The sequence below is a fragment of the Lithobates pipiens genome, unplaced genomic scaffold (genome assembly GCF_037356315.1).
Source record: "Lithobates pipiens isolate NorthernLeopardFrog02 unplaced genomic scaffold, aLitPip1_a1.2 Scaffold_16, whole genome shotgun sequence".
In the NCBI taxonomy this organism is placed as follows: Eukaryota; Metazoa; Chordata; class Amphibia; order Anura; family Ranidae; genus Lithobates; species Lithobates pipiens.
In genome coordinates this window covers 94,052,103-94,064,537 of record NW_027507748.1, presented here as the reverse complement: position 1 = coordinate 94,064,537, position 12,435 = coordinate 94,052,103, and positions in this window count along the sequence as shown.

Below are 12,435 nucleotides of genomic sequence, written 5' to 3'. Positions count from 1 at the left end.
TCAAAAGGTTAACTGTGTGCCTAGCCTGTGCTTTGTCACTGTGTGGGAGGTGCTTTGACTAGGAGAAGGCATTGATCCATGTTCTTAATTTATAGGAACACAGGATCAATGCCTTCCCTACTGACAGAACAGCAATATTCAAAAAAGCTTATTTACATAGGCAGATTGCCATTCTCCATGTGTACTGTCTAATTGGTGTGCGTGTGCCACAGACCTGAAAGTGTCAGATCATGTACTAGGTACGTGATCTGGCACAGAGCGCCCCCCTGCCACAGTGTATGTATGGTGGGTGGTCTGCAGTGGTTAATGCCTATCAATAAGACCTACACTACACTGCCAGTGTTGAATAAATGGGCACACACTCCTTCTAGCACAGAATGTACTATGGGGGTATAGTCATATGGGGCAACTGCGCTGCCCCATGCACACCATTGTCATGTTACATAAATGGCAAGGTGCCCAACATGAAGAATGCCTGGATTCTTTCCTGAATGTACATAATATAACTGGATACTAACATTTATAGGTTAAGTTGATCCAGGGAATATCCTAATAGCCTATTGGGGGATCAGGAAGGATTTTTTTCCTCCGCTGGAGCAAAATTGGATCATGATTTGCTGTTTTTTTTTGCCTTCCTCTGAATCAACTGTGGGTATAGATTTGTGTATATAGGATTGTACATTTTTTTTTTCCTTTTATTCAAGGAACTAGATGGGCTTGTGTCTTTTTTTCAGTCAGACTAATTATGTAACTATATAACAACATGCAGATGACATTACCATGTATAACACAGAGACACTATAGGTACGAGATGCCAGGCTCAAACCCACCCTGCTCCAACAAGGAATGTCAAACATAACTGAATAACATTTTGTTTGCAAAAGTACTGTATCATCAACAATTGCTCTTTTTTAACCACTACAATACAGGGCACTTTCGCCCCTTCCTTCCCAGGCCATTTTTCAGCTTTCAGCGCTCTTGTACTTTCAATGACAATTGAGCGGTCATGCTACGCTGTACCCAAATAAAATTTTTATAATTTTGTTCGCACAAATAGAGCTTAATTGTGGTTGTATTTATTCAAGACTCAGTGTTTTATTTTTTGCGATATAAAAAAAGAGAAGAATTTTTTAAAAAAAAACAATATTTTCTTCTTTCTATTTTTAAAGAAATCCAATAAAATCTAATTTTGTCATAAATTTAAGCCAAAATGTATTCTGCTTCATGTTTTTGGTAAAAAAAATTCACGTTAAATGTATAATAATCGGTTTGTGTGATCACAGACATATGTACGCAAATGATCATGTACAGATGTGTGCAGGTGATAACGGACATATGTGTGCAGATAATCATGGGGCATGTGAATTTAGTGGGACATATATGGGGGACAGGTGTTTTTATTATTTGGGGACATTGTGTGGGGACATGTGTGTTTTACACGTGTGTTTACACTAGACTGGTGATCAGTGAGTAAAAATCTGTAAAAAACAGCTCATACTCACTGATCACCAACCGGCTGCAGCGATCCGCTCTCCTCTCCTCAGCAACAACTTCCGTGTGAGGAGAGGAGAGCCGATTGCCTAGCAACCAGCTGTTTGTTTACATCACATGACAGCTGTGATTATATATTGCCCTCATGTGATCAGGAGGGCCAATCACAGAGCCCCACAGAGCCATTGAAAATGTGAAAGAAAACCACAATATAAATAGCCTTCAGATGATGGAAATCGGTCTGACAACAAAAATCTCCAAATGGTAATAGAAAAGATTTTAAGGGCTACTGCCGGCTGATGCATTTCAAAGGGATACCTTCTTCCTCAGAGCCCAGCAGTGTTACTTCCTTCAGCTTCATATATATATATATATATATATATATATATATACATATATATATATATATATATATATATATATATATATATATATATATATATACAAGTGTGCATTCATAGAGAAACTCCCAGAGGGGTTCAGAGGTCCCACCTTCAAATGTGGGTGGTTCTCAGCAGGAGGGCAACGCCCAATTGACAACTAAGGAATACATCCATGCATGTATTCACATAAGTAAACATACACACATACCTATATAATCAATTAACTAAGTACCCATAAAGTAATGTGCATGGCATTGCAAACATCTGTGCCCTCAGTGAGTTTTAAAAAAATCTCTATCAGTACACAGGCCAGCCACATGCAACAAAAATAATCAAACGACAAAGGTCAAAAATGGGAAGACATGGTGATCTAAATCTTATCTGATAAGTATTATTATATAGACATTGGGTAATCATTTCACAACCATCTGGGAGTGAGTACAGTATTATGGAAAACTAGAGCTTACCCAATCAAAGTGCTAATTATCAACTCCATGCATTGCCACTTAGGGAAATCAGGAGCTTGCCCCATCAGAGTGCTAGTTGTCATTCATCTCCAATAGATGTGGTAGCTACCACATCAGTAGCGTTGTTAGCCTCCCCTCGTGGCCAGAACACACGCCGTACTGTTTGCGATCCAGAAAACCGGAAGTGTGGACCGGATGTCACTAAAGCCTCCCCAGCAAGTTTCCTAATCCCAGAGGATGTGAGTTCACTGCATGCTATTATTAGTCATGAAGACGCTTTATCTTTGATCAGATGGGCTTTTTTGTCATCTGACCTTTCAAGGAGACATAAGAAATTTATTTTGAGTTGTCTGAGTTTTTGTCTGTCAAGAAATTACTTTTGGTACAATAGGCCATTATTCCTACAGACTAGGGGAGTTGCGATGGGGGCTCGGTTTGCTCCCAGTGTGGCCAATTTATTTATGGCCCACTGGGAGGAAGAATGTTCAAAAACCAACCCCCCGAACTAGTATGTTACCATAGGTATATTGATGATTTAATTATGATTTGGGAGGGTGAAAGATCTGGTTTAGAGGCTTTTTTGAATAAATTAAATGCCAACAATAAAAATATTATCTTATCGTGGAATATTAGTACTGGGTGGGCAGTCTTTTTCGATCTAGAAAATTTTAAAGAAAATATATTTTTAAGATGATCAATCATTTTAAGCGATGGACTGCAATTCTTTCATTCCATTAGGGAGTTGTCATCATACCAAATGGCTGTGTAACATACCCAGAGGGCAGTTTATTAATCTACAATGGAACTGCACCTCAGAGGAAGATTTTATTGCCCAGTCTCAGGTTCTGTCAATTCGATTCCAGGAGAAAGGGTATGATAGATTAGGCCTTGAGAAGGAGGTGGAAATAGTAAGAAAAATGGATAGAAAGATCTTGGTTTCCAACATATCACGTAAGAAGGCAAATGCTTCTACTAATTTGAAGATGGTTCTGGACTACAACATCCAATATAACCAGTTTGAAAAAATCAACCAGAGGCATTGGTCTATATTAAAGCAGGACAGGATTTTGGGTCCAGTACTCTCCGAAAGGCCTCAGTTCATCTACAGGAAGGCACCCACGCTTAGGGACAGATAAGCACCAGGGGTAATTGACCCCCATACTCAAGTAGAGAATAGGCTCCTTTCCTTTCTGACTGGCTTCTATGCGTGCGGGCGATGCCCAGCCTGTAGGCAGGCCAGAGGTAATATGAAGAAAAGAAAGGATTCTGTGGCAGCTGCCACCAACAAGACTTATAAAATCAAAGAGTTGATCACTTGTGAGACCACAGGAGTTGTATATATGTTAGAATGTGAGTGTAGCTTGCAATACGTAGGTAGAACTTCCAGAATTGGCGAACATGTTAATAATATTAAGAAAGGACTCATAACCCATAAAGTTTCTAAGCATTTTAAATTGTTTCACAACAGTGACCCCAGACACATCAAATTATGGGGTATTGTGAGTTAAGCAACACTGGGGGGGGGGTAATTTTATCTGACAACTTATCTTAGAATTTTAGGTCATGTGATTTTTATATGAATTTTTTGCATAGAAAAGATTTTTCATGGGAATTTTTCATATGAATTTGTATATGGATTTTTTATACAGATTTTTATATGGATTTTTTATACAGATTTTTATATGTGGAATTTTTAATATATGAATTTTTATACATATAAATTTAGTATCTGATTATAGAAACACATTTCTTTGTGTGGTTCTATAAATGTGTTTTTGAAATCTTTTAGAATTTTAAATATTAATATGTACTGTAAAGTGGGGGTTGGTTGCACTGACACTTTTTAATTTTAATGTGTTTTTTTATACATTATGCAAATGGTGAGTTTTTTTTTTATATTATCCATAGCAATTTGAGCACTGCTGATATTGTTGGTCATAAATAGTGCCGCTGCGATACATATTTTTCCCTCTTTCATGTGTGTTTGCCAGGGATGGTGCCTGGTGGGTTGGTTCCTGCCCTGCATGTTCATTTCTGACAGTGCTTCACTTGTGAGTAGTTTTACTTTTGGATTGAAATAAAATGTACTAAGTTTATACACAGAGCACTATGGATATCTCATTTTGATCTTACATGGTATGAGGTTTGTCTGTAACAACATTGATTGGGAGATCTGATGAGCGATTTAGAGCAGTGGATTATAAGAACAATAATGAGAACAGAAGGAAGTGAAACCTAAGTGTAGTATTAAGGCAGGTTTTTAATGGCACAGTAAACATGAACGCTCACAATAAATATATGGGGTACAGGCTCATCTGTGTTTTTTAGTCCTAGAGTCTCCTCGGGTCCTATAACCACTTCAATACTGGGCATTTTCACCCCCTTCCTGCCCAGGCTAATTTTCAGCTTTTTAGCGCTGTCACACTTTGAAGGACAATTGCGTGGTCATGCAACGTTGTACAGAAATAACATTTTGATCATCTTTTCCCTCAACAATAGAGCTTTCTTTTGATGGTAATTGATCACCTCTGTGTTTTTTATTGTTTGCTCTATGAACAAAAAAAGAATGACAATTTTGAAAAAAAAACACAATATTTATTACTTTTTGCTATAATAAATATCCCCATTTAAAAAACAAAACAAAAACTTTTTCCTCAGTTTAAGTCCATATGTATTCTTCTACATATTTTTTGTAAAAAAAAAATCCCAATAAGCGTATATTGATTGTTTTGCGCAAAAGTTATAGGGCCTACAAAATAGGGGATAGATGTGACATTTTTTTTTTCTACTAATGGTGGCTATCTGCAATTTTTATTATGACTGTGACATTACGGTGGACAGATCAGACACTTTTGACACTATTTTGGGACCATTCACATTTATAAAGTGATCTGTGCTATAAAAAATGCACTGATTACTGTATAAATGTGACCGAGGTTAAAACTAGGAGACGCTGCAGGGGTTAAATGTGTGTCCTAGGGAGTGATTGTAACTGTGGGGGAAAAAAAGTAATTTAAAACTACTCGTGGCTATAATGAGTTGTCGGTCCTGGCAATACACATAATAGTCATTGAAAAAAAGACATGGAATTCCCCCACAGGGGAACCCCGAACCAAAATTTAAAAAAAATGCATGGAGGTCCCACCAAATTCCATATCAGGCCCTTCAAGTCTGGGGAACTCCGTGCCAATTAAAAAAAAAAAATGGCGTGGGGTCCCTCCAAAAATCCATACCAGACCCTTATCCAAGCATGCAACCTGGCAGGCCGCAGGAAAAGAGAGGGGATGAGACAGCGCCCCCCCTCCTGAACCGTACCAGGCCACGTGCCCTCAACATTGAAAGGGGGGTGCTTTGGGGTAGCCCCCCAAAGCACCTTGTCCCCATGTTGATGTGGAGAAAGGCCTCATCCCCACAACCGCTGGTTTGCAGACAGGGGACTTATCGGAATCTGGAAGCCCCCTTTAACAAGGGGACACCCAGATCTCACCCCCCATGTATATTGGTAATGAGGTACAAATGTACCTCTACCATTTCACAAAAAAAGTGTCACAAATGTTAAAAAAGGCAATAGCTGTTTTTTGACAATTCTTTTATTAATGTCTTCTTCTTTCCCCACTTCTTCTTCCATCTTCTTCTGTTCTTCCTTCGGTTTTCTTCTTCTTCCTCCATCTTGTTCTTCCCCTACTTCTTCTTCTATCTTCCTCTGCTTCTTCCTCCCTGATTCATCCTCCGGATGATCTGCCTCAATGGGAGTCTCCCGCTGTGTGACGCTTCTGTTCAGGTGACAGCTCTATTCCCCGTGGAGTCAGAGGGGGCAGGGTAAAACGGCTGACCCCGCCCCCAAAATTTGTCCTTTTGCTCTCAGACTGTTCTAAACAAGGGAAACATGCGCTACTTTACCAGGGCTGGACTGGGACAGAAATTTGGCCCTGGACTTCATCCAGACCGGCCCCCTTACATCAGAGTGTCCCATCAGCACCCCCTTACATCAGAGTGTCCCATCAGCACCCCCTTACATCAGAGTGTCCCATCAGCACCCCCTTACATCAGAGTGTCCCATCAGCACCCCCTTACATCAGAGTGTCCCATCACCAGCCCCCTTACATCAGAGTGTCCCATCACCAGCCCCCTTACATCAGAGTGTCCCATGAGCAGCCCCCTTACATCAGAGTGTCCCATCACCAGCCCCTTACATCAGAGTGTCCCATCACCAGCCCCCTTACATCAGAGTGTCCCATCAGCACTCCCTTACATCAGAGTGTCCCATCAGCACCCCCTTACATCAGTGTCCCATCAGCAGCCCCCTTACATCAGTGTCCCATCAGCAGCCCCCTTACATCAGAGTGGCCCACTGAGCCATCAGCCCACCGGGAAACTCCCGGTAGTCCCGATGGCCAGTACATGCCTGTACTTTACAGGCATACTATAGACACCCCCAGGTACAAAATTTTAAGGAATATTACACTTTTATTGTTTCACTTTAAGCATTATTAAAATCACTGCTCCCTGAAAAACTTTTTTTTGCATTAATACATGTCCCCTGGGGCAGGACCCGGCCTCCAAACACTTTTCATGGCAATAACTTCTATATAAGCCTTTTAAAATTAGCACTTTTGATTATTCATGTTCGTGACTCATAGACTTTAACGGTGTTCGTGTGTTCGAACAAATTGTTTGCCTGTACGCGTGTTCTGGTTGCAAACCGAACCAGGGGGTGGTGTTCGACTCATCCCTACCCCTTAGATTTAGAGTGACTGCACTTTCAAGTGCACTTGCAGTGCAAAGTGGATTTTCCTTTCGTAAATAACCCCCTAAGTGTCAGGAGTCAGCAGCTGGGATGACCAGATATATGTAGCTACACAGGAAAGCTGGGACCAAACAATGTATATAGCGTTAAAGTGGTTGTATAGTCTTAATTTGAACTTTTACCTACAGGTAAGCCTATAATAAGGCTTACCTGTAGGTAAAAAAAAAAGTTTTAGGAGACATTCACCTGGCAATGCGTCGCTGACTGCAGCGGCGCATGCGCACAGGGGATTCTCAGCTGGAAGCCCGGCAGATGCCGGACCCTGCCGACAAGAAATCTCCCGCATGCATGCACGGGAGTGACGATATCGCTGCTCCAGCCACTCACAGCGCCGGAGCCGCGATATCCGGAAGACACGCCGCGGGAACATGTCAGCTCCCTCGGCGTGTATCGGGTGAAATGTCAGGGGCTTATTCTAAGGTAAGTATTTCAGAATGAGCTAGTATGCGGTGCATACTAGCTCATTATGCCTTTTGCCTTGCAGGTGTGAAAAAACAAACAAACATGCCAGCGGCTTTGCTACCGCTTTAAAGTGGGATTTATTTACAGCGAAACAAAAGACAATAACACACCAGTAAACAGTAAACGTGAACAATCTCCAGTGACAAAATACCTAATTAACCTAACAGAGACCTAAAAACTAATTATATACAAAATGTGTACAAAATGAGAGACATGAGTAACAGGAGGGGGGAATGAAGACTGGGTACAGGAACACAGAGCAGAAGTAAGCAGCAAGGCACAGGATGCAAGACTAACTCAGGAGCAGGATAAACAGGCATAAGGATCTGGCAGCAAAACTCTGACTCAAGTTGCAATAGCAGAGGTGGGACTTAAGTACCCTCCCGGCAGTTGGGGCGAGGTGGAACTGTTTGCAAGAACCTGCTGGCTGCTAGGAGACACCCACTGGTGGTCACTGTAGCTACACATTTCAGCCCAGAGTCCCACAGTGCAACCAGCAGGTGAACCAGGTCCTGATACTAAGGTAATGAACTTGTGTTGCAACAAGCACTGGATCCCAAAAAGCCTTAGGTGCAGTTTTGTCCATGCATGAGTATATTGGCAGCTCATTTAAAATGAACTACCTGACTTAACACAATGCAGAGCTTAGCATACGTTAATGTGCCCTCATTAATGCTCTGCACAAGTGTGATCTTGAACATAGGGATGAATAACTGCAATTTCTGTCTTTGATTTTTAGATATTACATATTATTGCATATTATTTTAGATGTCCGTGCATTGTCATATTGCAGTATAAAATGAATGTCTTTTTTTTTTAAGGACGTTTATTTTGGTTTGGGAAAATATGTATACGTAGAAAATAAATGGGCTCAACCAAGCCAGGGCATACATATAGAGGGTATAGAAAATAATCACCCCCTTTACCGCTAGCCGACTAGCCTCCGCAGTTGTACTGCGGGAGCATGGCTCGGCTGCAGGAATCACCGGTATGCTACGTTGGTAGCATAAACAGCCACTAGGGCACTAGGGGGGCGATTGCACACCGCTGGAGCTCCCGCGATTGCCACTGGGCTCCTGTGATCGCTCGGCGCACACAGAGAACTGGCAGCTGTGTATGTAAACACACACTTTCCAGTTCTCTGAGCAGTGAACTGACAGATCGTCTGTTCATACAGAGTATGGACAGTGATCTGTTAGTTTCCCTGCACAGCTCCTTCCCCTTTCAGTTAGAACACAAACTAGGATACATATTAACCCCTTCACTGCCCCCTAGTGTCAACCCCTTCACTGCCAGTGACATTTTTACAGTAATCAATGCAATTTTAACCGTACTGATCGCTGTATTAATGTCAATGGTCCCAAAAATGTGTCAGAATTGTCAGACGCGTCTGCCATAAAGTCACAGTCATGATAAAAATCTCTGATCGCCGACAAATTACTAGTAAAAAAAATTTTTTGGGTAAAAATACCATAAATCTATCTCCTATTTTGTAGACAGTATAACTTTTGCTTATTCGCTTATTGCGTTTTTTTTTTAATCAAAAATATGTAGAAGAATACGTATCAGCCTAAACTGAGGAAAAAACATGTTTTTTTTATATTTTTGGGGGATGTTTATTATAGCAAACAGTTAAAAATAATGCTTTTTTTGTTTATAGTACAAAAAATAAAAACCACAGAAGTGATCAAATACCACCAAAAGAAAGCTCTATTTGTGGGAAAAAAAGGACGTAAATTTTGTTTGGGAGCCACGATGCACGACCGCGCAATTGTCAGTTATATCGACACAGTGCTGAATCGCAAAAAGTGGTCTGGTCTTTGGCCAGCCAAAAGCCCGGGGCTAAAGTGGTTAAAGGAATCACATTTTGTTGTTTTGCAGCCTGAAATGAAGACAGACAGTTTTTTTTATCCAACTGTATCTACTAGTGCAACTTATAACATCAAAGTGAAAGATATAACACCAAAATGTCAGAAAAAAATAATAATTCAAAAACAGAATTGGAAAAAGGAGTTGGAAAAAGGATCACCCCCTATATGTCAGTATTGTGTTGAACCACCTTTTGCTTTTATTACAGTCTTTAGTCTGTTTGGATATGTCTCTACTAACTTTGCACATCTAGACTTTGCAACATTTCCCCACTCTTCTTTGCAGAAGTGCTCAAGCTCAGTTCAATTTGATAGCAACCATTTGTGGACTGAAGTCTTCTAGTCGTTCCACAGATTTTCAATGGGGTTTAAGTCTGAGATCTGACTAGGCCATGCAAGGACATTCACCTTTTTCTCCTTCAACCACTTTTCATTTTTGCTGTGTGATTTGGGTCATTGTCATGTTGAAAGGTAAACATTCTTCCCATGGACAACTTTCTAGCAGAGGGCAGCAGATTTTCCTCAAGATTTATACGGTATTTTGCCCCATCCATTTTTCTTCTATCCTGACAAGTGCTCCAGTCTCTGCTGCAGCATTACACCCCATAACAGAATTTTACCACCTCCATGCTTTACTTTAGGAATGGTATTATTTTGATGGTGAGCGTTATTGGATTTCCACCAGACATATTGTTTGGTGATGAGGCCAAATAATACAATTTTAGTTTCGTCTGACCATAACATCTTTTCCAGGTGGCCTTAGAATGTTCAACGTGCGTTTAAGGTGGTCAGTGTCTGTCATCATTTCAGACTGCAAAGCAATGATATGTAATTATTTTAAGGGGGGGGGATTATTTTCTATATAAACTGTATGCAAAAGGAAACTAGAAAATGGTTAGGGTCACACAGTTCCCAATATTAAAGGAGCAGTGGGTGTAGGTACATTTAACACACACTCAATCAACCAATAATCTTACGTGCCCTCTCCCTCCCCAATGCCAATAACATAGGTTGGTTAAAGGAAGCCATGAAGAACTAAGAAGCCATATTTAGGATAGGTACATCTGAATATTTCACTGCAGGGGACGTTGTCCTCTAATTCCAGATCTTATATAATTTATTGGAGCAGGCTCTGCCAGTGTAAATTATTTTACGTTTTAGGAGAGCTCCATTGATCAATTGGGACCCTTGTTCTAGTGTTGCAAGTTAGGCCTTTTGCAGTTGAGTAGTATAGTCTTCATTGTTTGGAAAAGTATTAAACTTAATATAATGGGTTTATGGAGTAAAAAGTCAAAGTGACAATACCTATAAATGAATTTCGTTTTTTTTTTGTAACAGAAACATAGCTAAGTTTTTACATTTTTTTAAATATTGTTTTCATTTCAACACTGCAATTCAGATATCATGATGATAACACATGTTGCAGCAAATATTTGGTTGATGCTTCCACTTTTAATATTCCTATCGAGCATGCTGCAGATGGTGAAGCACAGATGTTGTACCTGTCAATAAAATAACACCAGTAAACAGTATGGAGAAATGAATTCCCATGATTCAGGCTGCAAAATAACAAAACAAAAACTTTTTTGAACAGTGTGCATAACTTTCACATTTGAACAAAACATACATATAGTATAGTCTCTGTATGATACTGCCTTAGCTTAGCTGAGAACATAGTTACAGCATATTACTTAATGGATATTTTGGTGGCCACCCTGTGGGTGTAGCAGAGTGGATTTTAAAGAAAAAAAGTCACCAAAGCTGAACATCCTGGTCCTGGTGATGTATTGGCTTTAACCACTTGAAGACCATTTTCTGTCACTTTTTATGCTAGAAAATTAGTTAGAACCCCAAAAATTATATAGATTTTTTTTAAAGCAGGGGAATAAATTGGTGGGTTTTGCAATCTTTTTTATGTCACACAGTATTTGAGCAGCGGTTTTTTAATGCAGTTTTTGGGAAATAAATACACTTTTTTAAATTTAATGCAAAAAAAAAACACAATGTGCAACCCAATTTTTTGTAAAATATAAAAGATCATGTCATGGCAAGTAAATAGATACCAAATATATCACGCTTTAAAATTGTACACGGCTGCACAACGGCAACAAACAAGGTAAATTTTACTATCCATAGGTGATGCTTTAAAAGCCTTTAGCTCTTGTACACACGGTCGGACATTCTGACAACCAAATCTGTTGGATTTTGTCCGACGGATTTTGTCCGAAACTGTTGCATACACACGGTCGGACAAAGTTGTCGGAAAATCCAATTGTACATAACGTGATGACATTATTTCGTTACGACGGGACTACGTTCAGGCTAGCAGCCAATAGCTTTGGTCTAGGAATTTGATCTGAGCATGCGTGGCACTTTGTCCATCGGAGTAGGCTACACATGATCGGAGTGTGTCCGATCGGAGAATTTTGTCGGAAAATGTTACCGGCAAGTTGGAAAAGTTGGTCCGTCGGATATTCTGACAGTCCGATGGAGACCACACACAGTCGGAATATCTGACAAAATGGTCCAATAGGACACATTCCGTCGGAATCTCCGACCGTGTGTACAAGGGCTTACAGGTTACCACTTTAGATGTAGAGAGGAGGTCCAGTACTAGAATTACTGCCCATGATTCAATGTTTGCTTCAATATCTCACATGTGTGGGATGATTACTGTTTGCACGTGTGAGGTACTGACGCATGTGTTCACCTTTGTGCGCTAGCATGGGGGATGGGGACACTTAATTTAATTTAATTTTTTAAATAATTAATTATTTTCTATTTTTTTTTTCTCTTTACATTGTTGGTTTCATTTTTTTTTATCACTTTTATTGCTGTCACAAGAAATTAAAACATCCTTGTGACAGCAGTAGTCACGTGTCAGATACTCTTTATGGAGGGATCTGGAGTCAATAAGACTCCAAATCCCTCCTTTGCACTTGAAAGCATTCAAAACG